Raw genomic sequence first — 27,119 nt, forward strand, 5'->3', positions numbered from 1 at the left:
TTCTCCTTAGAGAGAGCCCGGGCTTATTCCTATGGAAATGGTGGAGGCACCGAGAGAACAGAGTGGAAGCTGCAAGACCTCTTGAGCCCCAGGCTTGGAGCAAAAGCAGTGTTGCTTCTGCTGCATTCTTTTGGCCAAATCCAACCATAAGCTCAACCCCAATGGAAGGGGCATAAAAGAAATTCCTTTCCTTGATGAAGGAGCTGAAAGAACTAGTAGCATGTTCGCAAACTACCCAGCAGGTAGGGTCTTTCTGGAGACCGTTTTAATTGATGGGAGGAGCAGTGTACTGCCTGATAGGACGCTCAGTCCCTTGTCACCTCACTGGGTCTTACCATCATCTGCCAAGCAAGGCATATGTCCCGGAGCTTTGCTACTTTATTTTAATTTAAAGTTGTATCGCCTTGTGATTCATCCCAGAGCTAAGACGACGCGGATGCCATGCGTTTATTTATCTGGGGGTTGGGGACTCCTCCCCTTTTCTTCTTCTTCTTTCTGACAGGTGTCCTGGGAAATCCTTCTGGAGCAGCAATCTGGCTCTCCTTCTCGTTTTGCCAATCTGATCACCCTGGGGTAGGGTGATTTAACAGGAGTAATTAATCATTGTGTTTTCTGAAACTGGAAGCCAGGGCACATTAGCCTCATACCATGGAGCATGTATGCGAGCGAGGGGGTAAGGAAGGAGTGTGTGTAATGAGAGAGGTGAGAGTCTTATAATTAAGGAGGAGCATAAATAATAATGAAAGTCATTAGTGCCACTCGGTTGAACGAATGTCATAAATGTAATTGGGGCATTAAAGTGAAATCCATTATGACAAACATTAACACATACAAAGAAGGGGGGAATGCAGTTATCTTGAGTTTGACAGATACTGTCAGCTTCCAGTGGGGCCCAGATGGTACTCAGCAAAATGTTATGAGCAGTTTTATTTTAATATTTTTGGTGACTTGATATTTGGGAGTCGAATGACACCAGCACATGAGGAATTTTCGCATGCCTGGCCTCGAGAGGCTGCACAGAGGAGAGGTCACCGGAGGCAGCTGCGGGCTGGAGGGTGTCGGTCGCCGGCGCGAAGCTTTGTCGTAGGTGTTGCGATAAGTCAATGAAGTCTGCGTTTCTCCTCCGTGAAATTCCCTGCTGAACCAGACGTGCAGTTTGGATGCTTTCTTTAAAAAATAGCCAAGTGAGAGGAAAGCAACAGGGATGTGAATAAGGACATTGAAACGATTATGCAGGAAATTATATGATGCTAAAATGGAACCAGGACCGACTGTTCGATGGCAGAATTCCCACTCGTGCTGAGCTTTGCAAAGGGGAGGATTTTTTTTTTTTTCTTTCTCTCTGGGACTGTCATTTTTGAGCAGGAAATAATTCAGAATATAAAGCAAAAGAAAGGAACTTAAATATGTCTAGAGACAAAGAGAAACAGAAAGAAGGCGGTTGTAAAAAAGAGAGAAAATTAAGATTGTGTGTGTGTGTGTGTGTGTGTGTGTGTGTGTGTGTTCAAAGGGAAGGAATGATAAGTGATGGTGGTGGTCTGTTAAATGTTCTTCTCTGGGGTTTCTTTTTGGGGCAGTACAGGCCCAAGGGGATCAAGTTCCTGCCCACAGGCTCGATGAGTTAATACACATAAAAGTCCTAGCACACTGACTGTGTGAAAATGGGAAACCCTCAATAAACAGGAGTTATAATAACTATTATTATAGGTGTTATTGTATGCAAGGCTGGCAGAGCCATCCATATATGGGGAGGGGGGTCTAGATTATGCATATGTGATAGGGAAGGAGGGGTAAACTGACATCTGTGTGGAGCCCAGTGTATGCAAGGAGATCTAGTTATACATAACTCAATCCACACTGCAAAGCTGCTCAGCAGGTATTATTGCCTGTAATCGAGGAGACAAAGGATCAGATAGTTTAATGCATGTAAAGCCATTAAAACAGTCACTGGTACATAATAAACACTCAATAAATGTTAGGTCTTATGATTGTTGTACTCAAAGTCACACAGCTAGCCATTGGGAGAGTCAGTATTTAAATCCCTCTCTTTAATTCCAACTGCACCAAGCTACCTCTCCCCTGACTTTCCTGGACAGTCCACATAGCCCACGGATGGATGTTCTGTAGTGAAAAGGCCATGGAGACAGCTGGGATGTAAAGGGAAGTCTTGGAAGTCTGGAGCCAGAAATTTGGTTTGAAGCATCTGATACAGTCGCTTAGATGCATGGTTTTTGCCAGGCTCATGTAGGCATCGTGCCCAGAGTTCCCTTCGAGGAGGGACTGGTTGCCCCAATTGCTGGGAAGACTGTTAGTAGACAGTCTGCTGCCGTCAGCCCTTCAGCAATTGCTTCAGTCGTTAAGAATCACCTCACACAAGGTCATGGTCCTTCCTGAGCGTCCATACTTGATGACTGATGACTGTGGGAATATAAAGGCATAGGAATCCCAACTCAGCAGGAACATGTCTGAAGGGTCATTACAGCTCCAGGGATCCTCAGGGGTCTGTGTAGGGGAACATTGACTACAGCTGTCATTGGGCCTGATGGCAACTGGACTTTCCTCTCCTATCCCCTTTTCTTTCCATCCCTTCCAAAGGGGGGCATCCCAAAGTACTCTTCTAGTAAACATTCTGCAGACTAAACTCTAGTTTAGAATCTGCTTCCCGGGAAACCCAAGTGGAGGCAGTTTTGAATCTGCAAAGGGAGGTACCTAAGAGATTTCTCTGAGGATCGGGGGGGAACTATTCAGCCCATTGGCCAGGAACACAGTCCTAAGCACATAAAGGAGTTTCAGAAAATGTTACTGAATCTAAACCTGAGCCAATTAAAGAAAAGATGAGCACACATCATAACATCAACACTGAGCAGAATCAGTCAGGAGGCAGAAGAATTTCAATCAGTATCTCCACCCCACCCCAAGGATAAACCACCCTATACTCAGGCTCATCTCCATGGAACTCGCCGGGGGGAAACAGTATTGCCCAAGAAACAATGTCTTGCTGAACTTTCTCCACATCTGTGCACGGATGTAGAAGAAACCTGAACATCAACATGAACATTTAAAATGAACATCAAAGGCATCAGAGGGGGGGACAATAGAGTCAGAAAAGGACATTTGGATCCAAGAGGATATATAGAAAACAGGCTATGTCTTGTTCTAAGGAACCTGACTTAAGAGTCTAAATAATAAGTAATAATAATAAATAATAAGAGTGGGATGAGAAGAAACAGGCAGAAGCCAGAGGCTGGCTTAGTTTTGTTTGTTTGCTTGCTTGTTTTTAATTTGCATTTTTATTTATTTTTAATTAAATGAGAAAAATGTGAATATAATCTCAAAATAAAAAAAAGAAACGATACATTAGTTCCTTAAGGATCTAATGCTAATCCTATCCTGCACACCCTAAAGGTTTCCTTTGGGGAACAGAAGATTGTTGGGCTAGAGGTTCTTTTCTATTAGTGGCTAATGTATTTTTTAAAGAACTTTCCAATTACTCTGTGTATGTTTTTTAAACTTATACTTTTCTTTAAGATATCCATTTTTTCAAACCTTTAAAAATTATTTGTAGAAAGTTGTAGCTTATTCAAAAATTAAACTAAAGGAACCTACCATTTGTAGCAATATTACCCTTTTACTTCCTAAGAGTGTTTATTTGTATATTGTTTCTTCTTTCCTTAGAGAATGATCTGATTTTAAAACAATAAACTGCTTTGGAAAAAGTTACCTTTGTTATAATAAAAGTATAGTAAGTCAATCTTTATCTTTTTCTATTACTTTAATGTTTGGTTTAACTTGTCTTTCTGTCTTTTTCAGTTGGATATTTAGATAATCACTGTTCAGTTATTCTGTCTGTCTATATAGGTAGCTATCTCTATCTAGCCATATCTCCTATTTGTAAGGCTATGAAATCCCCTCTGAACACAGCTTTAGCTACTGTCTGCTGGCTTGGAAAAAAAAGTTCTTTATTTTAGTTTTTATATTCCACTGTTTCATTTTTAACCAGTTTATTACTTAAAAGTATGAATTTTATTTTTCTGACACGTTTTGAAGGGCATTAATCATTCATATAGTATTGATTTCTAATTTTATTTTATTGGGATTACAATATATGTTGTATGGAGTTTTTAATTAGAGCTAATTCCTTGTTGTCTAGCATATATTCCATATTTATAATGTTTCATATGTATGTAACAAATGCATATTTTTTCTTTGAAAGACAGGAGTTACTCTAGAGAGGTATTTGATCAGACTTACTAATTATATCATTTCACTCTATTATTTTTCCCATTTTTTTGATTTGTCAGTTTTCCCTATAAATTCTCCCATTTCAACTTTATATATTTCTGAAGCTATTTAAAAATCTCTTTTTGCCTTTTCAAAATTCCATCATTAGAAATGGATTTCTTTGTGTCCAAATGGATTTTTTATTTTCAAAATTTTTCTAATGAAATGCTATCAGTCTTGGAAAAGGTGATACTTCCAGCTGGCCTGGCAATCACAAGGTACTTATGCCATCTCTCTTCCCTCCTGGGCCCTTGCCAGTCTTGCCTAATTGATCAAGGTCTTCCTTCCTGCAGAGTACAGATGCTACCTTGGAATATACTGCTCAAGTCAGTTGCTACCAACTGATCACAGTTTGCCCTTCAATTAAAATCTATTTGCCCTCTCTGCTTAAAATATTATCAGTGAAGGTTAGAAGGTAAAGTTGACCAATGTCCAGTAGGTTTGGAGGAAAACACTGAATAATACTTTATCTGTCAAGCTATTATTCGTGGCAATCGGCCAACCTTGCTAAACATAGGAAATCTCAAGGTAAAAGGTATCCATAAGACTTTCTTAAAATAATTATTGGACAAAATCCAGACCACCAAGAGATGACACAAAATAAACAGTCTTGCATTAAAGAAACTATGGTAAACAGAATCCATCAAAATAAGATTAAACAATTATAATTACAGGACAGAATATGCATAATTTATACGCATAGAAATGAAGAGTTACTAGGAAGAAATAAGCTAAAACAGCTAACCCATGATTATTGGGAGGATATTATTGTTGGCCCCATCTGATCTTTTTTAAAACACATTGATAACTAAACTCCTTTGTAAATAAATGAATATTTTCTAGGAGGGAGGGTTCTTATCTATGGAATACTCTTAACTAAAATCCCTAGGTTAGAATTGCTTATGGTGGACAAGACTAGTATAAACGGATTTATGAAGCATGATTCCCAAAGAATACCATGTAAGCTTTATGATTATCCGGAATATCAAATGGAAATGTTTTATGACTAAAACATTTTCCACGGTGTAAGGCTGTGGCGACTTTCAGTTAGAGGTCTCATATACCACTCTGGTCCAAAGACCTCTTGTCCCATAAGGGAAAGAAGAACCTGGGGAACCCTGCAGGGTCTCTGGGACCTCTCTTTGCTAGGATCTCTCAAGTCTTGCATATTAAATTTATTAGTAAACCTTGATATTGGGTAAGATCATTGATTTGCATGGTTATATTTTACAATCAATTTTTTTATGTTTTCTGAGTAACAAAAATTGGGGCGATGTGTAGGAAACAGAAGTGCAAAAATGCCTATTTTGTTTTTAAAAAAAAAATTAAATTTACTAGTTAAATTTATTGGGATGACATTGGTTAATAACAGTCTATAAGTTTCATGTGTACAATTCTATGATACAACATCTGTATATTGTATAGTGTGCTCACCACCCAGAGCCCGGTCTCCTTCCACCACCATATATTTCACTCCCTTTACCTTCTTCACCCTTCCCCCACCTCCTTCCCCTCTGTTAACCACCATACTGTTGTTTGTGTCAGTGAGTTAGTTTTGTTTGTCCCTTTGTTGCTTTCTGTTTTGTACACCACGTATGAATGAAATCATGTGGTTCTTGTTCTCGTCCATCTGACTTATTTCACTTAGCACAATACTTTCAAGATCCCTCCATGTTGCTGTAAATGGCAATATTTCATCAATTTTTTGGCTGAGTACTATTCCACTGTATATATGTACCACACCTTCTTTATCCAATCATTGGTCTAAGGACACTCAGGTTGTTTCCACATCTTGGCTATTGTGAACAATGCTACAATGAACATAGGGGTGCATATATCTTTACAAATAAGTGTTTTTAAAATTTTCAGGTAGATATCATAAGAGAGATTTCTGGGTCATAGGATACCTCTGTTACTAATTTTCTGAGAAATCTCCATACTCTTTCCATAGAGGCTACACCAACTTACATTCCCACCCGCACTGTACAAGGGCTCCCTTTTCTCCATGTCCTCTCCAGCACTTGTTATTTATTGTCTTATTGTTAACAGCCATTCTAACAGGTGGGAGGTGGTATCTCATTGTGGTTTTCATTTGCATTTATCTTATAACTAGTGAGGTTGAGCATCTTCTCATATATCTGTTGGCCTCCTGTATGTCTCCTTGGGAGAAGCATCTGTTCAGGTCCTCTGCCCATTTTTAAATTGTATTGTTTTTTGTCATTGTTGAATTGTATGAGTTCTTGGTATATCTTGGGTATTAGCCTCTTTTGGGAGGTACCATCTGCAAATATATTCTTTGATTCTGTTGGTTGTGCTTTGTTTTGTTAGTGGTTTCTTGGCTGTTCGGAAACATTTTAGTTTGATGTAGTCCCATTCATTTATTTTTGCTTTTATTTCCCTTGCATTTGGTGTAAAATTTACAAAAACCCCTCTGAGATCAAGGTCCATAAATTTACTGCTACAACCATACACCTGACTGAAATTGTAATGAAGGAGAACCACAGTTTCCTAGGTAGTTACCTAATAAAATTCAAAGGCCACCAGGTAAGAAAATGGAGAGATGTGCATTATGATGTAAACCTTTACAATTAACCAGGTAAATAATATACATTTGTGAAATGACATAAACTCTGTGGGCTTCTTTTTCTTCATATATAAGTCACATTACTCAATACTTTCTGGACACTGGAATCTGAAGTGTCATCTGATGACTAAAAATAAATTCATACCCTAAAAGAATACTAGAACCGAAACCTAACCTAGAAGGCATTGGCTTAGCAATCAGGGAGTGGGTGGTGAGATGGCTTATATCAGATGTTGAAAACAACAAAATGTTTGCTAAAATTGTTACATACAGTAATCTAGGAAGCAAATCACACTCCTTACATACATGAGGCCATAGGAAAAAAGTATGAAGACAGGACATGTTAGTAGTGAGTGTAGGATATTGTTGGAGACTGTGGCAAAGAGTTAAGAAAAGGAGGTAACTTCCAGATAGAACTGACTAGTTTGTAAATAGAAATGAATAAAAGCAGAGGTTCTAATGTTAGAATAGCAGACTGCTTCTAGACCCTAGTTTAAGATGGCATGTAAAGAGATTTTGAATGGAAACATGCCCAATAAAGCTGATCATTTGATTAAAATGATGGGAGCAAAAATCAAAATTAGAGTGTAGCCTACATACTTCCTGTTAAAATGTTTTAGTGGATTAATGTGCCTCAAGGAAATGATTGGACAAAGGGTGTGGCCTTCCCATCTATGATTGTAGATAACCTTTCAGAAGCAGGAGAGAGACAGAGAGAGAGAGAGAGATGAGATGAGATATGTGTGGAGCAGGACAGAGGAGTAGGAAAAATTCCGTTTAGAAAATCATTGTGAGTATAGTTTTTACACAAGGAATTTACTGAAATCAAAACAGAAGACACCTAGTAAGTTTGAAAGATACTAACTATTGAAGAAATCAATAGCTCAAGACTTAAAATGACCCTTCGGCTCTCAAATTTCTTCCAGTAGGAAGCAGAATAAGGAAGTTGCAGGCCCCCCAGGAGAGCCGGGGCGATAATGGGAAAAGACCTTCCCAGAGCAGAAAACCTTGAGAGCACCTGCCCCAGGGGTTCAGCAACCCCCGCCTGCGGAGCTCCCATTCCCCACTTCCCAGTGGGACTGTTTATTGCGTTGTCCCCTCCTGCATGTTGGTGGGGGTGGCAGGTAACTCATCATATGGAGGTCCCTATGGGCCTGACATAGTAATTATTATACATCACTGAGAAACTAGACTTCGAAATAAATGTGTTGATTAGTTGGTATTTGGGATTGTCTCCTGATGACAACCAATTTTTTTCCTTTAAATGTGTGGGGAGAAGGGAACACAGAGATATATGGTTGGTGGTCATTCATATGGAGAGCTACAGTTTTCATATATTTCTATGACTGAAAGTCAATATCAAAGACAACTGAATTTCATAATTATCATTCATGTCTAGGTGTTCTGATGGCTCAGCAATATTGAATAATAGTATGAAGATATACTTACTTCTTTAAATCATAGAATAATTTATAGAATAAATATTTATTCTATAAAACTTGTTTGCTTTTACATCAGGTAAAATCAATAATCATGTGGTTATACAAAGTTTGTCCCATAATTTGTTTTCAAGTGGCAACAGTGATATAAAAGATTAAAATGCAAAGTAGAAATATATTCAAAGGGCAGACAATTTGAATATAAAACAAATGTAAACAGAAAATGTAGAGTATGTATTTTCAAGAATGTTATTTTTCTGCTAAAGTATTTATTTTGTGTTAAAAGTAAAAAAAAAAGTAGAATCACAAGTTTGAACAAAAATTTAATAAAATTAATTTGCATTTATAGTTTGAAATGCATTTAAATCATACTACTTTTGAGACATAAAAACACTCACAATACCAGTTTTTAATGACCATCTAGTTGCCAATATAAACAATTAGTATTGTCCTTCAGGCGTGTTACCAATTTTATCAAATAAAAATACAAGACTCCCTATAAATTTGAATTTCAGATAAACAGCAATAATTTTTAGTAAAAGTATGTCCCAAATATTGCATTAAAAAGTTACCCACATTTTTATCTAAAATTCAAATTTAACTTGCTTAAATTATCTGACAACACTTTGCTTAATATTGCAACATGTTCCAGAGCCAGTGGGTACAAATGTGAACAGTACAATGATACCTAAGTGAGTGCCTGAGGAGGGATTAATTGAAAACCACGAGTAGCAACAAAACAGACACTTGGCAATCCCGGGAACATATTTCAATACATTAAGAAAAAAACATTAAATTCTCACCCAGAGGAAAGATTCAACATGTTAATTAATTTGTCTTTTTTCTTACCTGAGTGCTTCCACTGCTCGAATTCTGCCTGAATTCTGAAGCACATTCATCTTCATATTTACAAGGCAAGACATGCTCATGGTGGTCAAACAGTTTTCTGCGACTAGGCCATACAGCAGAAGCCCTGGAGAATTTTCCCGAGACCTGGGACCTGAAATGGTGTCATCACGAGAGTCCAGGTTAAGAGCTATGCCTCATGCTCCAGTGCAAAGTCCTTCATCGCCAATAGCACTGATAATCACTAATAAATGTGTGTGTTAGGGGCCGGGTGTAGGGTTCTCATTACGTCCTGGGCCCTTGCAAGCCAGGACCCAGAGCAGACTTCCCTCCTACACAGTGTGAAAATGAATAAATTAGACTTCAGGTACACTCTTTCCAAGTATCCATGTTCTGACAGTTTCCCAGCTCCCTCCGTCAACCCCCTTTAGTCCAGGTGATCAGTTCTGGACAGTGGGCTGTGAGCAGGCTGTCTGTCACAGCTGTGCCCTTTCAGAGCTGGTGTGACACCCTTCAGCTGTTTCCAATCACAGTGACTGTATGGAGGTGGCAGCCCAGCAAGACTGTAGAGCCTCTGCTTTTGATCGAGTGGAAAAGAGCCCCGCGGCGACCCACATTAGTCATGTAGGAAAAACCAGAGGGAGTTGGGAAGTTTTTTCCTCCCACCAAAGCATAACCTGAGTAATATCAGTTCCATACTTTAATAGAACTTTCCAGATTTCAAGATTATGTATCCACCTATGAGTTAATTTTTTAATAGTGGTTTGTGCTTTTTAAATTTACATTTAAATATTTAGTCAGACAGGACTTTTAATTTAGCCTACTATATAACATATATATTTAAGGTTTTATTTCAAAAATCCTGTCCAGACAAAATTTATTATATAATGAATTTATTTCCCTAATAATTTCCATAACATTATTTTCTGCTAAATGTCTAATTATGGAAAAAATGGTTAGTCACACAAGGGAATGTTATATAGCAGTGAGGAGGAACAAACTATGGCTGTAATATAAAAACATGGACAAATCTTAGAAATTAATATTAAGTTTGAAAGAGCATGTTTAAGAAACTTCATGCAGTATGTATGTATTTTTGTGTCTTTATAAAAATCTAAGAAACAAATCTGAACAACATATTGATTGAAATGCTTAGATGGGGCCAAACTATTTAAAAAGGAGCATAAGGAAACAGAATCTAGGTGGTAATGAAATTCAGCAATGAGGCTACGGAATTCGACTTTGGAAGTCACCGGTAGATTTCAATAATACTGACAATATTCTAGGTCACATTCTAGACCATGTAAAGCTCGTGGATTTAAAGCTGTTTGATTATTTTTGCTTTAAAATATCATACTTATTTATTTTGTATATATCAATTTCTTTTATTTTTAAGTATCAAAATATAATGAAAAATATTTTTGCCACAAATCAACTTTTTGTCCTTTGATTAAAAAAATCATACTCCATGGTTTTCTTACTCACAGATCATTGAGCCTGAATGCTAGATAAAAAAAAATTAAAAGTAGTAAAGAAGGAAAGAAAGAAAAACTCCATAAAAACATGATTCAATTCCGCCAATAGCGTATTGGCCCTGCCGCAGTGAGTGGAACAGCCTTGTCCTTGTGTTAATGTCCTGAGGAATATTGGATTTAATAATTACACAGGACACACGATGGAGTTGCTAAGGCTGGCAAAGAGGGGTGAGAAAAAAGGTGCTCCATAGAAAACTTGAAGGCATCTGCTTTTCTAATGCAACTTTTCAGTTCCCTAATTGAAAATGAGCGGTACATGATCCCTTCCTTTGCCCGCATCCAGAGAACGCAGCCTGGGAGAAAAGGCAGAGTGTCAGAGCCCTCGGCTTACCTGTGGAGAGCAGCCCTTTCCTGCGAAGTAGAAATTATTGAAAGGCATTTTACAGTGTATCTGGGCGGGGGCAAAGTTCCAGAACAGTCAGTTCCTAAAGACTGGGGCCCGGAAATGAGCGCTGAGCAGTCAGCGGGGCAGCAACGATGGGCCCAGGCCGCACCGCAGCAGGTGCTCCGCGCCACGCGCCCCGGGCCCCGCGGGCACCCGCAGCAGTGCCCTCCGACTATGCTGCTTAAAACCCCTGTGTTTGCTGCCATTTCCCGTGAGCCTTTGGTCATGTTCTGTTTCACTTTTAATTTATGGTCTTTAGAATTTGACCCTATTGGAGAGTTGCCTGCGTAGACACATTAATCTCTGCCAATGTGTATTTGTCAATGGAACAATGTGGAGGTTTACGTTCTTTGGATTAGTCCAACCTTCTTTACCAATTTTTGCTTTCACTAGACTCAGGTCATGGAGACTGTACCCATTATATTTCTGAATTTTGACATGTCTTTATCTTTGAAAATTAGAGACATGTAAGAAGGCTGTGCCCAAGGACACCAAGGTTGCTATACCATCCTCTTTGTCAACTAACTCCCCTTAGCGCATAAAATTGGGCCTAAAATAGGCCTTTTCTACTTCTGATGGGATGAAATTGTGACCGAGGCACATGCGGAGTTTGTCAGGTGTACTGCTTTAGGCAGATGAGACTGAGCAATAGGAAAGGTGTCTGAGGCCCCTCCTGCCTGCGGTACCTTCCCCGAGTCAGTTCTGTGATCAACACCAGGCCCCCAACATCCACCTGGCTGAGTGGTCATTTCCCCTGTGATCTCACGGTGCTGCCCACTCTCTGTATTTTCCCCTAAACGTTCTCTCGCCTGGTTCAATAACCGCTTAGCAGGTGTGTGTATCTTTTTGACTCATAGCACCACTCTCCCTCTCCTAAAAGACCTGTAGAATCTGGACTAGTTGGACTTTTTCATTGCTCTTTTCCTATCATGGCCTGTTTCCTGTCATCGCTAAGTGCCACATGGGATGTCACTTTTACTTATCATATTGACCTGTGCAGTGTTCTTGTTTATTACCGATGTTCATCCATTTATGTCCTCACTCATATTAGTGCCAATATCTTCCAAGCCTATGAGAACCTTCTGTTTATATTACGACCCCTCCATTTTATCTAACGACCCCTCTATTTAGGTTAGTAACTTCTTGTGTTCTCTAGTAAGCAACACATGTTATTCTCAAACATTTGTTTTTCTTTTCTATGACATATACCAGAATTTTTTTATATGGCTAGGACACCCACTAGTAAAATTTTAAAATATTTAGATTTATCTCTTTACTTTCTACTCAGGTAAGCTCATTAGAATGCAAGAAGTTCGAATGGCATTGTTAAAGAAATAACACTGGATTTAATTTACTATTAAAGTAACTGGCAAATTTAACATTTAAATATTATTAGTAACAAATTGAGACGCACTTCACAACTGATTGCAACATCCCAGGCTATTGCACTATGGTTAATAACCACTGAACAAAAGGAAACGTTTTTAAACATTTTCCTCTTGATCAGAGAGACCAGCTTAGTTTCAATCTATGTTATAGTGGTGAACAGATCCAGCAGGAAGATGTATAAAACTCTTCAAAAGCCCCGAGAAATAGCTCCTCTGTTTATGTACATCTAGTGAGAGGGTTTAAGTGTCTATTGTCAGCTAAGCCCGAGAGCTGCTGAGATAAGATGCTTCTATTCTCAACAAACTGTATTTCCTAAAATCTATCCAAGCCAGATTGATTGAAACAAATATGCTTGCATTTCAGAGAGAAATATCCAGCCTTCAAATTTCATAAGGAAGATGAGGCATGTAATTAGTTTAGAAACCAAAGTGGAGACAGTGACAGATAATGTAGTTAGTCTACTGAACACCAAGTTTCACTTTTCCCGGTCTTCCTTGACTATAGAAGATAGGAAGGGAGCTATATGAATGCCTAGGTTCCCTTACATTTAGATATGATTGTAATGAAACAGTTCTGGGCAAGGGGTATGAGCAAGTGAACCTGAAGATGATACCTCTCCCCCATCCTCAAAGTTTTACAAATAGTATTTTATTCTTTATCTTCCAGCTTCCCTTCCTTCCTTCGCGGGCCACAAGGGAATATTGAGACCTGCTCCTTGCATGGCTGAGTAAACTCCTAACAGACAAAATCTCCCTGAGATGACATGGATTCTGGGGAATAACAGACAGCAGGTTTTGGAAGGTAATTGATTCTTGAATTAAAGAACTAGCATGCATTTTTATGGCTTGCATTCTGAGGGCAATCAAAAGTCAGCCTTGCCCGGCCCATGTGGCTCAGTGGTTAAGCATCAACCTATGATCCAGGAGATCACATGTAATATATAACACATTACATATATTCCATAAAATACTATAATGTGACATATAACATACGTCATATATTATATCCTGTATATGTTATATGCTATATGTGTATACATACATGCCAAAGCATTTTTAAGAAGCAGACTAACACAGCTAAAATATTTTAACTAGACACGAGGTCAGTTAGTACACTAACTATGATTCTAATTACTCCTCTAATAGCTGAAATAGGACAATTAAGGAAAAATTATAAATCAATCTAATTTAAGAACATGTCATAGAATACTGGAAAATGAACAAAATAGAAATTCTAGAAAAAGAATTTAAAAAGAGGCAATAATCAATAAAGAAAATTTGAAATGAATGTGATATATATTATCACATTGTAGCCAAAATTCTTATGTCTATCCTAATGACAGACAGGATAGAATCCAATGTAAAATCACTGAGAGATATAAAAAGCATGCTTAATTATAGAAAAAAATAACAACCAATCCAGAAGACATGCTATTTGCAAACTTGTATCTGTCTAACAAAACATAATAAAAAATGCATAAAGCATAATTGAAATGATTGAAAAAAAATTAACAAAGCCATAAGAATGATCGAAAATGTTAGCACAGTTCTCTCAGAAGCAGACGGATCAAGCAGACAGAATTGAAAGGCCAACAAAAGCTTTTTAAAATAAAAGGTTTAATTTTACAAATCTAAACTAATAGATTTACATAGAGCCCTGTACTAAATAGAGGACATGCATTGTTTTCGAGAGCACATGGACTATTAACAAAAATTGTTCACATCGAGTCCTAAATAAGAGCTCAGCAAATTCAAAACCATTGACTGAGCTGAAATAAAATTAAAGCCCCATGATAAAAAGTAGAAACTCCCTTAAAAAAATAACACCTTTACAAACTAAAATTAAAGAGAAAAAAAAATTGTATTAAATAGTTCATGGGATAAAAATGATTTCTAATGGTAATTACCATATAGAATCAAGTTAAGAAAGTACAAATAGTAAAACTTTTGTTATGCAGCTAAAACTTACTAAGATAAAATATATATTCTTAAGTGTGTATAGTAGGAAATAAGAAGTATTAAAATTTAATAAGTAAGCTTTCTCTTTAAGAGGCTATAAAATAATAATTGAACAAACCTCAAAATATTAGAAAGATACAAATGTAGGACCAAATGAAATAGAACATGTAGATATCTTTAAAAGCTTGTTTTTTGGAAGAACTAATACCAAAAAATGTTGGCAATATTAATAAAATACATAAGAGATGGTACAATTAAGCTACTTTAGAAATTAATGAGGCCATACCTAGAAATAATTTGGATATTCCTGAGGGACATTAAAAAGCCAACTGAAAAATTGAAGAGACTCATGATATTCACAGTTGGGAAGACAAAGCAAAGATGCCAGTTCTCTCATCAGTCTGCAAATTCAATGCAATGTCAATGAAAAATACCAATAAAATATTTTATAAAAATTTCTAGACTGTTTCAGGAGAACAGGGTCTTGCCTGGAAGATGTTTAGCCTTAATTTAAATATAACACATCAGTAATCAGAACCATGTGATATCGTTTAAATGAAAACTGCTTACCTCATTTTAGAAATTTAAAAAACAAAAATAACTGAGGCTTTAAGGTGGAAATGGCTTATTCAAGTCTCACAGTGAATTGGTGACTGATTCAGGACCAAAGTTCTGGCCTCTTGAGTCTCAGACCTGGCTCTCTTTACTACCGTACGTGTTACTCTCTCACATGCTGTTAGACTAGCAGAGTTTATAAATCCTGAAACCTAGATTGTGCTGTGGTAAGAAACAATACCCCAAATTCAGTTGCTTAAAACACAATTCTTTGTTTCTTGCTTATGTTATATGTCTGACATGGGTCCGGGCTGAAGTCTGCTCCGCACAGTCATACAGGGATCCAGGCTGATGGAAGCTGATCATCATGTAGCTAGAATGTCTGGGCAATGTCTGAGAATTTCACAGAGGCTTTTCATTGCCTCAGCCCAAAGTGGCATGTATCAGTTCCATGCATGTATCATTGGCGAGAACTTGTCACATGGCCCTGCTTGACTGCAAGAAGGCTGCAGAGTAAGGTGTCCTATCTGTGTGTCTAGGAAGGAGAGAACTGGATATGGTGAGCTCTGGATTACACTTTCATGCACTAAAGTGAAAGTAACTGATTTGTTAGGCTGATGATTCTTATCTGACTCTCATTGAGGCTTCCAGTTTTTTAATGTATTCCTAACTACTTGTGTCTGTACTCCCATCCTAGAGTTGAAGGATAAATATCTGATAATGTAAGTCAAATCAGTGATTCTGGGTCTGTGTGGTCAAAATGGTTAAGATGATAGCAAAGGAAGACCAAAACAATGGTTTGGAGGCTTGCCCATGTTCCCTAGGGGTCCTCTTTATCTCTGGAGTGGAAGAAGGCAGACCTGTAATTTATCACATTGTAACTTCTTGGCCTGAAGGGGTTCACTCAGCTTCCTCAAATATTTACCCTTTTTATAGAAAAAGAAGTGCCTATTGCCTATGTTAAAGGAAAAGTCTGAAGCAAACTCATAGAATTTGTATTTAATTCTTTTTCCATAACAAAAGTTTTGACTTAATACAATTCAGTTAAACACATACACAGAAAAAATTTTTGTATGTTTTCCTTGTGTATTTATTTTTTAACCTATATAATTTACACCAGGAAGGCAAAGGTCAATCAACTCTTTAATAAAGATTAGAAATCCTAGCAAAAGATATTCAGAAACTAATATAACACCTTAAAATCTAGTATTATGCCAAAATATAAAATATAAATACTTCTGAAGACCAATTCAAATGTTAAAAGATTTGCCCTAAAGGGATAATCCTCCCATTTGGAAACCACACCCACCAATAACTTTCACTTATGTCTAACACAGACAAGCTTTGTGTTCAGCAGGCTACTATGTTGTCAATAATATAGTAATATAGTCAGTGTCATGAAAAGAACCCCATGACTTATTCTAAAATAGAGAGCAGGGAGCAGGTTATAAAGTAACGTGTGTTTTGCAATCCATTTATGCAAAATAAAGCTATATATGTATGGATATATATGCACAGAGATTGGCTAAGCACAAAGTGATGGCTGTTTGGGTGGTGATATTTTGAGAGATTTTAATTTTTTTAATCTTGATTCCCCCCGCCTTTTTTTAAAAAACAATATGTCTCTATAGATTTTGCAAATGTGCATTTATTTTCAAAAGGAAAAAGAAACATTTTGTTTTTAAAGAGTAGCTTTGGAGAACAAGCTGTACATACATTCATGCATAATTACAAATTCGCATATTCTTTTTCAGACAGTGGGTGTTGGCCTGCAACCAGGTTTCCAGTAAGATCCAGTAGTATTCATTTGGAATATTAACACTATGCATATGTTTTACCTTTTAACCACACACACACACCATTTTACGTTATGAAGAACAGTTTAAGTGACCTGTATTTCATGAGAGACGATTGTAGCTGCTTTATTCTAGTGCCTAATCCATAGACCTTTTAATATGCTCTCATTGTCGAGAAGCCAGATATATTCTTCCCAGTTCAGAATAACTCGCTCACCTTTGTCTTCCTTTGTGTGAAAAGGGAACAGTGTCTGTTATGGAGGAAAATGCTGCCTCTCAGGAACGGGAATGGAAAACTAGAGGCAGGATCACACATGGCGCTTTGGCAAATGTTAGGTTATGCTCTGATTGGTCCCTTGCATTTCAGGGGGATGTCATTTACCTCCTTTCTCCCCACATATGCTCCCGATGCTTCTGCTGCCTTTCTGCTTTCAATTCTGGACCCAGTTTTTAAAAATGAGAGCCATCTTTTGTGGGTTGCATAGGAAGTGGAGAACACTCGTGCCGCGGCGGGTCCTGGAGGGGGCTCTAACACAGGCCAGGGGGAGAGGCCTGCGGGACATCCCGCCTGCACACGACTGCTCCGCGCTCAGCTCCTGCGTCTGTGTGCTTTCCTGCCTGCCGCACTGGCCGCAGCTGTGCCATAGCCACAGGTCCCTGGGGGCAACCGGTGCAGAGGAGGAAAAAACATAGTGCCTCTGGAGGCCAGGGGGACACCACCCGGATGCTGAAGGGTGTCTGAATGCTGGTATTCCTACCCTGAGAGATGCTGAGAAGAAATGTGCAATGTAGCCAACAGCCTTTCTTGTGTTTTCATGCTGAGATCTTTTAGTGACAAGTGTCTTAAACCCCCCTTTCTCTTATTGTCCCTCCTTGGACTGAGATGCATCTCTATGAAAATCCTACACGCACTCACTGTTGAGGAAGCCTGTTGGCCTGCATTCCCAGCCAAGGATGGCTGTGTGCGTGTGCAGGCCAATGTTCACTTACCGTCAGCGCAGGGTTGGCGGAGGTGATTTTCGTAGCCTGCGCCGCGCACAGCAGACCGCAGAGGAGACATGGCTCCCGTCGAGGGATCCGTGCCATCAGAACATTTGGTTTCTAGCCTCCCAAGTCCTCTTTGTTTTTGATCGTGACATTTCTTCATGCTCAGATGCATACGTGATGTAACATTCTTTGTTGATGTTCTGAAATGTGTCTCCGAGTTATTTTGGCTTCGGTATAAAATAAGAATGGGGAACTAAACTTCTCTGGTTGAAATGCTAATCTTTTCTTTCCTGTTTTTTCCCCTGCCTTTCCCTACCACGCACATTTGTGTGCCTTTAAACCCAAGGCTGGTATTGAATAAGCCCTAGACTATTTTGTGGGAAACAGGGCAAATGAGAAGCCTCACCAGGGGATCTGTGGGCCTCTATGGTGGGGTGTGGGGGGGAGAATGCCCTAAAGGAGAGTTCCTCGCAGCCTAATTGTTGAGGGGTGATGGAAGTTCAACAGCATGGAAATCCTACTTCTCGCTTGAGCTGACAAGGTGCTTATAAAGGTAGCTGGGTGATTTCAGCAATTTGCTTTATTTTGAAAATCCAATTTGGAAGCTTCATTAAAGGGCGCTTATTTAGCGTCTTAGGGGAATATGTGTTTAAGGGAGCTTGTCGAGACAATCTTAGATGTTTGCCAGTGTGTAGGTGAGCTCAACTCCCCAAGCTGGGGTTACCTGGTTACGGGTAGGCTACGGGTATCATTTCAAACATGATACCCAGTAAATTCAAAAGCACCCAGATCAAGAGGATAGCAGCTCCACTTTCTCTCCTCACACTATCCCCACCTCCTGCCCCTAAGGTTAAGATGCTTTTATTGCATAAACACTTCTGTGACTAGCACTGTGGATGTCACCAGCGATCCAGTGAAGTAGACATCAGTATTAGTGAATTTAGTGGTGGTTAATATATGACAGGTCAAGGACCTGTTTCAAATTGTTTTAAAAATGCAAACACTTTCCAAATGCCTAGAAGAATCACTTCTGCTCACTGCCTGCCTAATGTTCCCAGAAGTATGTTTCAGGCCCACACTGGGACACAAAACTTAAACTTGGAGAGCTGAAAGTTAATTATCTACATGGCCTCCAATAAACATGAGCCTTCTCCAGGTCCTAATTTGTTGGCAAAATATTGTGAGAAAAGGTAGAAAATTTAGTTGAAGCCAATTAGTGTTATTCTTCTTTGGGATGTTTTCTTTTTTGCATTAAATTTTTTCATCTAGTTTGTCCACACACTATTAAGATATTGAAACATTTGTCTTGTTTTTTGTACATAATCTCTGGAGTTTGTACCAAGAGCACTGGTTGAGTTTCCCTCCTCCCACCCAGTGGCTACAATTTCTAATCCAGTTTATAGCATCGAGTTCCATTTTCTTAGTGAATTCTCAGAATAAAATCTGATTTGTTTTAGGGAGACACTGTTAAGAGCAAGCTGTTAAGTTTTCCTGTTAGTAGGTTACCCATCCATCCAATTCAAGAGATGCTGATGTCTAGTCCCATCCAGAAGGAAAATCAAATACGCTGGCCCTCTTCCCATGCAGTCCCGATTGTGTGAATTTATGACACAGCACAACTTGGCACAACACTTTTCCCCAAAAAAGTAGGATTTTTCATGACTTGAGATACAGGAAAGGTAAGAGAATTAGAAATACTTTTTATTAATTTTCTCTTGAATTTCATATGGCTGGAAGGAGGGGGAAAATACCTGTTAAAATGCTTTTGGAGAGGACTGAGTAGAAATAGATTGGCATAAGGGTCTTGAATTCCTTAGGCTTCTTTTGCTAAAACCTCACACAGCAGATTCCTTCTTATTCCAGCAATAGCTGATCCCCAGGGAGACAATTTCTAATATTTGGAAAATATAGTAATTATCTATTCGTCAAGGACCAGTATATATCTTTCTCTTTGTTTTTTCACCACCTTTTCTAGAACTACACATATTATCTCTTTGATATTTATAGTCAATATCTTAACGTATATGAACGTGGCCACAAGCGGTTGAAATTTTCATTTCTATAAAAGCTGGAAAGCACGTCCTTAATAAATCCGTTTATAATGTCTGTCGCTGGAAATGGATGTCAATAAACGAAACTAAAAGGACGTGGACTTTTTCATGATGTGGTTTATGCCAGTTATTTATTTGTTGTCTGTTCATGGGGTTACTAATTGCAGCTGGTAAAAGCTGAAGTTCCCCTCTTCAATTTATCGGGGAGTGAGTGGAGGGCTCACTGCACCAGATCCATAGTTTTTCAGCGTGTACATTTCGGAAGCCGGATTGCTGGAGACTGTCAGAATGAGCTTTGGCAATTCCATCCAGGCCTGTACAACTATAATTTGGCTTCACATTAATAACAACGTAGCAAAGAAGCCCAGAATCAAATGTCTTGCTCTCAGCTGGGGGCAGAAAGCCAGAGTGATATATCTTGGCTGGTGACTTATAATGTTGGGAAAGTAGGCGCTACAAGCACTCAGGATGGGTGGGTGGTATTCCGGAAATGTGTTCCCATTCCTGCACGATTCTTTTTTTTTTTTTTCCTATGGTGTGTGCCTTGAGACAATGAAGGAAAAAAAGAATTACAGATAATAAAAGTAGCACATCTCCGGAACAAATGGGAAACGCAGCGCTTTTGTTTCCTCGGATGTCAGCTCTGTCCCGGCCCCGCGCCCTGCCCGCCGCGCCCGCAGCGCCTCTGGTTCTAGACCAGCGCCCGGGGGGCAGCGGCGGGCGAGGCCCCGCGGGGAGTGTGCCCGGCGCCCGCACCGGACTTTCGGTCTCGCTCCAAGCCGCGCATCCCTGAGAGCTCCGAGGCCGCGGATTCCCGGGTGCAGTGAGGTGTCATTGTGGGATATTCTGCAGAGTTCGCCTGGAAAGTGAGCGCCGAGCGAGGGAGCCGGCGAGGCTTTGCCAAGTGTCCGGCCCGCGGTAGGCTGTGGGCGCGGGCGCGGGGCGGGGAGGCGCGCGGGGGCAGCGGGCAGCGTGCCAGCTTTCTCTCTGATTAATGACGCTCACGCCGCCGCGCGGCTCCTACGCTTTGTCTCCAGCCTTGGGGCTGGCGGAAAGCGGCCCGGGGAGCGGATGGCACCGCGCGCGCGCCAGGCGCGCCAGGCAGGTGCCCGCGCTGCGACTCGGCCAACTCTGGCCGCGCCCGGTGGCAGAGAGGCCGGGGCACCCGCAGGCGCCCAGCCGCGGCCATGTCCCGGGCGTGGCGGGTCGGGGGACTCAGAGGCTACAGCTCCAGCAGCTGCGGGGCCACATGGCGCGCGCTGCCCCCAGCCGGGCGGGGACCGGACGCGGCCGGGCTGCAGAGCGGAGCCGGGCACCGCCCCCCGCGGCGGTGCCAGCCGCGTGGGAGGGCAGAGTCGGGCCGGGCGCACGGGCAGACGACGGAGGCGGGGAGGCAGGGGACGTGGGACCGAGGGACGGACGGAGGCTGGCTGCTCGGAGTGGGACTGACAGTGACAGAGCCACGGACAGGTGCGGCAGTTAGACAGCTTGAGGCAGAGAGAGAGGGGAGAGAGGGAGAGAGAGGGAGAGAGAGGGGAGAGAGGGAGGGAGAGGGAGGGGAGAGGGAGGGAGGGAGGGAGGCAGGGAGGCGGGGAGGCAGGGAGCGCGCAGTCGGCATCCGCGGGCTCCTTCCCTGCAGACGCCTCCTCTGTCCGAGGGAAGCGCCGGGCGCGGAGTCGGGAGCGAGAGAGGCGGGCGCGGAAGACAGCCAGAGCGACCCTGCCTTGCTAGCGGGACCGACGGACGCGCAGGGACGGGCAGACCCGCCCAGCACGGACGGACGGACGGACAGCGGGCGCGGCAGCTCCGAGCGCTGAGCGCAGGCGAGCCGGGATCCCGCGCGGCGCTGCCAGCGGAGCGACAGACAGCCGTGCGGAGGGACAGACTGCCGGCCGGAGGTGGGGCGCGCTCATTCCCGGCAGCCACCCCGGCGGAGAAGGCGGCGCGCCCCCCGAGCGCGTCCCGAGCGGCCGCCAGCCGCAGGGGCGGCGGGTCCCCGGCTGCGGCCGCCGGCGTCGCCGGAGCGCATCCCAGCCCGGGCTGTGAAAACCTCCTTTTGCTAGCAGTTCAATAAATCGACCAAAAAAAATTTTTAAAAAATAGCCAAGCCAAATCAAACGAATCCAGCCAAATCAATCATTGAGAAACAATATTATTAGTAAAAGCCAAAGCCTTAAATCAATCAAGGCACCAGGACGCTGGGGGGATATCCACTGTGCGGTCAAGGTAATAACCAAGGTCTTCCCGTGAACATTGCACGCCCTTTGTGACCCCCCCTTCTGCCATGTGTGTGCTCTTCTTTCTGATTGTCTGTGGTCTGTGTTTCTTGCTGTGTGTAGAAGGCTGTTGTTATGCATGGACAGGGTTGTGGTTGTCAGAGGAGGGGTAGCCCCCTCCCCGAATGGGGCAGGCATGGGAAGCTGGGGGGCACCCACAATGAAAAGGCCGTTCTTTCATCCGAGAAGTCTAAGGTGACTTACGCAGGTATCGAGGTAGAAAGTTTGCAAGGCTCTGATTGCGTTTAGAAGCGCGCCCTACGGGGGGCCAAAGTTGTCATCTGGGTGCTGTACTCAGGGGACTTGGGGTCTTGGCTCCCAGGGGGTTCATAGGGGAAAATAGACGTTCGGTTTTCTTTTTACATGTTTTAAACCGGTGTTTGACGGCCAACTCCAAACTAGATGTCTTCTGTGGCAGGCTGTAGGTGTAGTGGTAGAACTGAGTTGAATTTAGACAGCTGTTTAGAAAGTTTCTTCCGAAGAGAGATTGACTCAGTGTCGATGCACGGAGCCGGGGAGAGTGGCGGCTGCCAGCTGCTCAGGTTCAGTGCTTGGTCACCTCCTCAAGACGCAGGGTAAGGTCAGCGCCCAAGCCTCCGAGGGAAAGCAGAGGGAATGGCAAGTTAAGGGATGGGGCGAGGGCACCCTGCAGGGCTGGGCGATAGCCACTTTCACAGGAAGGTGCGCAGGGCGCGGGTGCCCACTGGATGTATGGTTTTTCAAGTCTCTGGGCATGGCACTTGTGCCTCTCGAAACAAGCCAGGCATTCTCCCACGTCGAAGTGAATCTGTACCAGGTTTCGTTCAGGCGGTGACTAAATCCGAAGGATTCCTGCCTCCTCCTCACCCGCTTTGGAGATCACAATTGCTGTGATTGTTTTAAGAAAACAGAGAAATGGAGATGACAGGAAATCATTTTTCAGACGGTAAAAGTTAGAAAACCTTTGACACACACTTTGAAATAAATGCACCTGCTCCTTTGATCTTCTGTATTTGTGTCAGCACGGGGCTTGCGTGTCTTAATAGGATTGTAGCTAATGTCATTTTTCACAAAAGGCAGTCATTTGGAAGCCAAGAGCTCTAGCTATGTTTTGTTCAAATAGCCAAGTAATGTGCCACCTCGCCAATAATTGCTCCTGCTGCATTCCTAATGTGGGTCGCGTGTGAGAAACGATGGGTGCACTCTGTGCAGGTTTATATGGATGTTTAAGGTATGTATTTGTGTTCCTATGTTTCCTTTTGTGTCGCTTTTTTTTCTTTAACATCCTTTTATCACTTCAGCTACCAGAATATTTTTTAATTTTCTGGAGAGTTTAGTCTATCCTTTAAGGAATACACCTCCTCATCACAAAAGATACTAAAGACTAACCTATGACTGTCCTTGCTCATCAGTGCAATTAATTGTTTTGAAATAATTTGGTTTAAGTGCAATTTTCAAGACATTGTAGACTGCTCTGCATACCTGTCTTAATTTACCCTGTCTGGACATGATCCTTGGTATTTCATAAATCATATAAAGTTGCTGTAGATAAACGCCTATTTAACAGGATATGTTGTTTAGGTGAGTCATCTTTAAAGACACTTCCACAAATTGACTTGCAGCTTCTCAGTGACTTAATTCCACTACACGCTGATGTATTTGGCAGGGCTCAGCTCAGACGGAGACAGGTTTGTGTGTGCTGTTAGATTTGCAAATTGCTGATCTCCCAGTGCCTTTCCCTCCCAGATCCCAGCTGAGCTGAGTTACCTTGAGCACTGTGGCATTAGCCCTGTTAGAGTAGGCTCCAGTGGGGAGTTCTGTGCAGTCTATTTTTAATGCTATTTAATGAAGGAGCAAGCGCCTCACTCAGCAATAAGAGAAGCAGGATGGAAGATAGCAGTGCGTGGTTATGGATACTGGAGACGGATATCTGGAAAGGTACAGACTGGCTGCTGGATATGGTAATTTTAATTAGTCCTAATATATTGCGCTAACAGGAATCAACTGATGTGCGTGAGAAATTTACCCATGAGTAGCTTGATATGTCTTCATAAACCTCTTCAGCGATTCTTAGAAAGAAGACTCAATAATTGGAGTGCCTTAAAACTTAAGGGAGATACCAACCAGGGAGTTCCTGCATGCATACTATTTTTAAGACGAGCTGTCAGGCTCTTGGGTGCTAAGAAGTGCAGAAATAATTTCAGATGCCTATAACATTGTTCTGGTGAAGGGTTTGGAGCTTGTAGAATATTTTGAGCATAAAGTAACTAACATCCTTATAAGATATGATGATGACCTGAAGTTCTGCCTTGTGAATATTTTTTATTTTTTATTATTTTCTTTTGAAAACTTGGAGGCTAGGTCCAGAATTGTGGCAGCTAAGTGAGGCAGGAAGTTTTGATTGAACTTGATAGAATATTTGGGTTGTTTTCTCTCTTTACTTTGAAATAAGCACAACAGATTATCTTACTGAAGGTTAACTGCTTTAAAAATGTAGATTGCGGAGACAGCACTGATGGTTTTTTGGAATGTAATAACGAGGGGGGGAGTAGCTTAATATTATGGTGCGTAAAACCTGAGAAGCCATCTGTCTGCAATGTTTGCATATTTGCAGAGCACTTGTCTTCAGATAGAACATGAGAATGTTCACTCAGAAGGGTCTCTGTTCCTTTTCAAATTAACCACATACCATAATCAGCTTATTTCTTTGTTCAGAGTGAAGCTGGTGACACAAATGCCTCAGTGGTTTGAAACTTAATAAACAGAAGAGAAAATGATGTTTTATTAAGTGGGAAAGTGAGCCACAATATTATTCAATCAAGCTGTTAGAGCGATGCACAGAGTTGTTCTGGATTTTGCCAATGTTTTTATGAAAAACCAAACCCCTGAGGGAAATACATTGCAAGGAGTTACTGTAACTTGTCGTTGTTATTGTTTGTGCTCTGCACTTTGGCCTCCCGGAGGGGAAGGTCATCCACACTGGCCCTGGTATCTTCCTTCGTGGTCAGGCTGCTGGGACCGCAGCGCCGCTATCTTTAAGATTCTCAAATCAGTGGACATTGTCGTCTGAACCCGGTGTGTGTGTTGTCTGTGAAGGGGATCATGGTAAGCTGCATGAGTAGAGCATGGAACGAGTCAGCCACCGAAGACACAATGCACGACGTAGCCAGAAGTCCAGGTGATTGAGAAGGCGCAGTCGTGTGGGCAGACGGTGTGAGGTCCTAAGGTTGGAAACTGCAAATGAACCGTTCGTGTAAGTTAGTTCAGGTCAGACCTGCTTTGTGACAAGGTTGGTTAGGCAACCTTCAAAATGATGTCGACGCTGCAAGCCATTTCTTCCCGTGGTAAGTACTGGCATCGTTCTAACTGGCACCACACGGTGGTGGCGTGCTTGGGATTGTGTGACTCTCTAATCGGAAGGAACTGGCTGCCTCGCAAATGCGTATGTCGCCTGGAAAGTTCTGAACATATTTCAAGTCAGTGGTGATGAACTTATAATGCATATGCTTCCTCTCTTTAGACAAAGGATCTTCATTTTTTTAGGAAATCTGTGCTTCCAGAGGCTCTTCGTTTCTGCTGACTTTGCTTTCTTTTATTTTTCATTCTCTCATTTAAAGTTAAATATGATCAGTAATTTCCGGCTGTGATTTAAGTAAATACTGAAGGACTATTGAAGGCAGAAAAGAATATTAGTGAGATGTACCTGTGACTAGATTTGTTTTTCTCAGGCTGTCTTTGCTTCTGAGTGTCAGTTTCCTTTAAGGTGGGTTTATGCCAAGTTCTAATAAACTGATATTTTTCACTGACTTGAAGTCTTATAATTTAAATTGATTTTGCTCATTTTGGATTAAACTGCTCGTGGATGTTCAAAGTATTTATTACTTGAATTTACATCATAACCATTTCATTTCTGTAAGGACTAGCTATGAACAGTTATAAAGTGTTAAATTGTATACATTAATATAATATGCTTGGTAAAGAATAAAGTGCTTAATTTAGGACAGAGTATATCATTCATTCAGCAAATTTTAGTGTTTAGTGACGTTGTTATCTGTGGTCTCAAAATCCTCTGAAGTCTGGTGATATTTTCTTGAGGCATAAAATGCCCATGTAACATTTTGAATGTACCTTTCTCTAAAATTACTGGGGCATATCTGTGCCCCAGGAAATAGCTATACAGGTAAACCAAAAAGTGAATTGAAATAATTATTTGGGACAGTCGAAAGGAAATGGAAAAACAAAAGGTTTGACTAGAATACACAAAATTGACTCTCTACTTTGAAATTGAATTCTTGGCCTTATGTCATGCTCTCCTTTTCTGGCTGCCAGCATAGATCTTAGTATTGCCAGGTAAAACGAATGTTAATCACTGTCTCTGGCCACAGAAAATCAATATTTTAAATTCCTCTCCATACTTTTCCCAAGGAATTTCTTCTGGCAGTTTTTTATAAGCCCCGCTTAATAGACATGTCAATACCACAGGTTACATAAGATTTTTTATCAGGTGATAGCTATTAGCATAAAATAACAATTGTGACTTACTAAAATGCCAAAAATTCAGTCCAAAATTATCTCATTCAAGGTACACACTCATAATTATTTTTCAGTCATAAATTTATGCAACATTTTTAACGGAATTTACTCTACAGCTGTTCCCTTTAACTAGCCACAGAAAATAATTTTTTCCAGGTAGAGGGGAGAGGGAGTCCACTAATAATCATCCTTTTGAAAGTCGGGCCTCTTGCCACATTCTCATGTTTCATGCAACTTCAAAATGCTACAGCAGTTCTTACATTGGGAATCCGTTGTGATTAACGCACAAAATATTAAGATTTTGTTAACAACGTCACTTCCCTATAAATAACATTGGCTTTAAGGTAAATAAAAATAAAACATGGTTTCCATTGAAAGGAAGGATTCAAGATTTTTAACAGAAAAACAATGACGTCACTTTTTATTTCAAATCTTTGGGCAAATTTTGTAGAGATTTATTTGGCATGCCATGGTTAATGTTTCTACGCAGAATTACATAACATGATGTACAGTCTTTTTTCTACA

The 27,119-nt window shown here is 41.0% G+C and overlaps 1 protein-coding gene across 21 annotated transcripts in view; it reads left to right on the forward strand.

Moving 5' to 3' along the window:
- Positions 1–20,392: 20,392 nt before the first annotated feature.
- Positions 20,393–27,119, forward strand: part of ARPP21 (cAMP regulated phosphoprotein 21) — a 131,499-nt gene continuing 124,772 nt past the window's right edge. For 14 of the 21 annotated variants that reach the window (XR_014000374.1, XR_014000375.1, XR_014000376.1 and 11 more), the window contains exon 1: positions 21,384–22,032. The gene's annotated coding sequence lies outside the window, so the exon portion shown is untranslated. Of the gene's footprint in view, positions 20,725–21,158; positions 21,277–21,383; positions 22,033–22,560; positions 22,658–23,716; positions 24,000–25,193; positions 25,406–27,119 lie in introns of those variants that run through there. The other 7 variants (XM_081159703.1, XM_081159720.1, XM_081159714.1 and 4 more) reach the window with 7 other exon arrangements.

This window comes from Miniopterus schreibersii (genome assembly GCF_964146895.1).
Source record: "Miniopterus schreibersii genome assembly, chromosome: 15".
In the NCBI taxonomy this organism is placed as follows: Eukaryota; Metazoa; Chordata; class Mammalia; order Chiroptera; family Miniopteridae; genus Miniopterus; species Miniopterus schreibersii.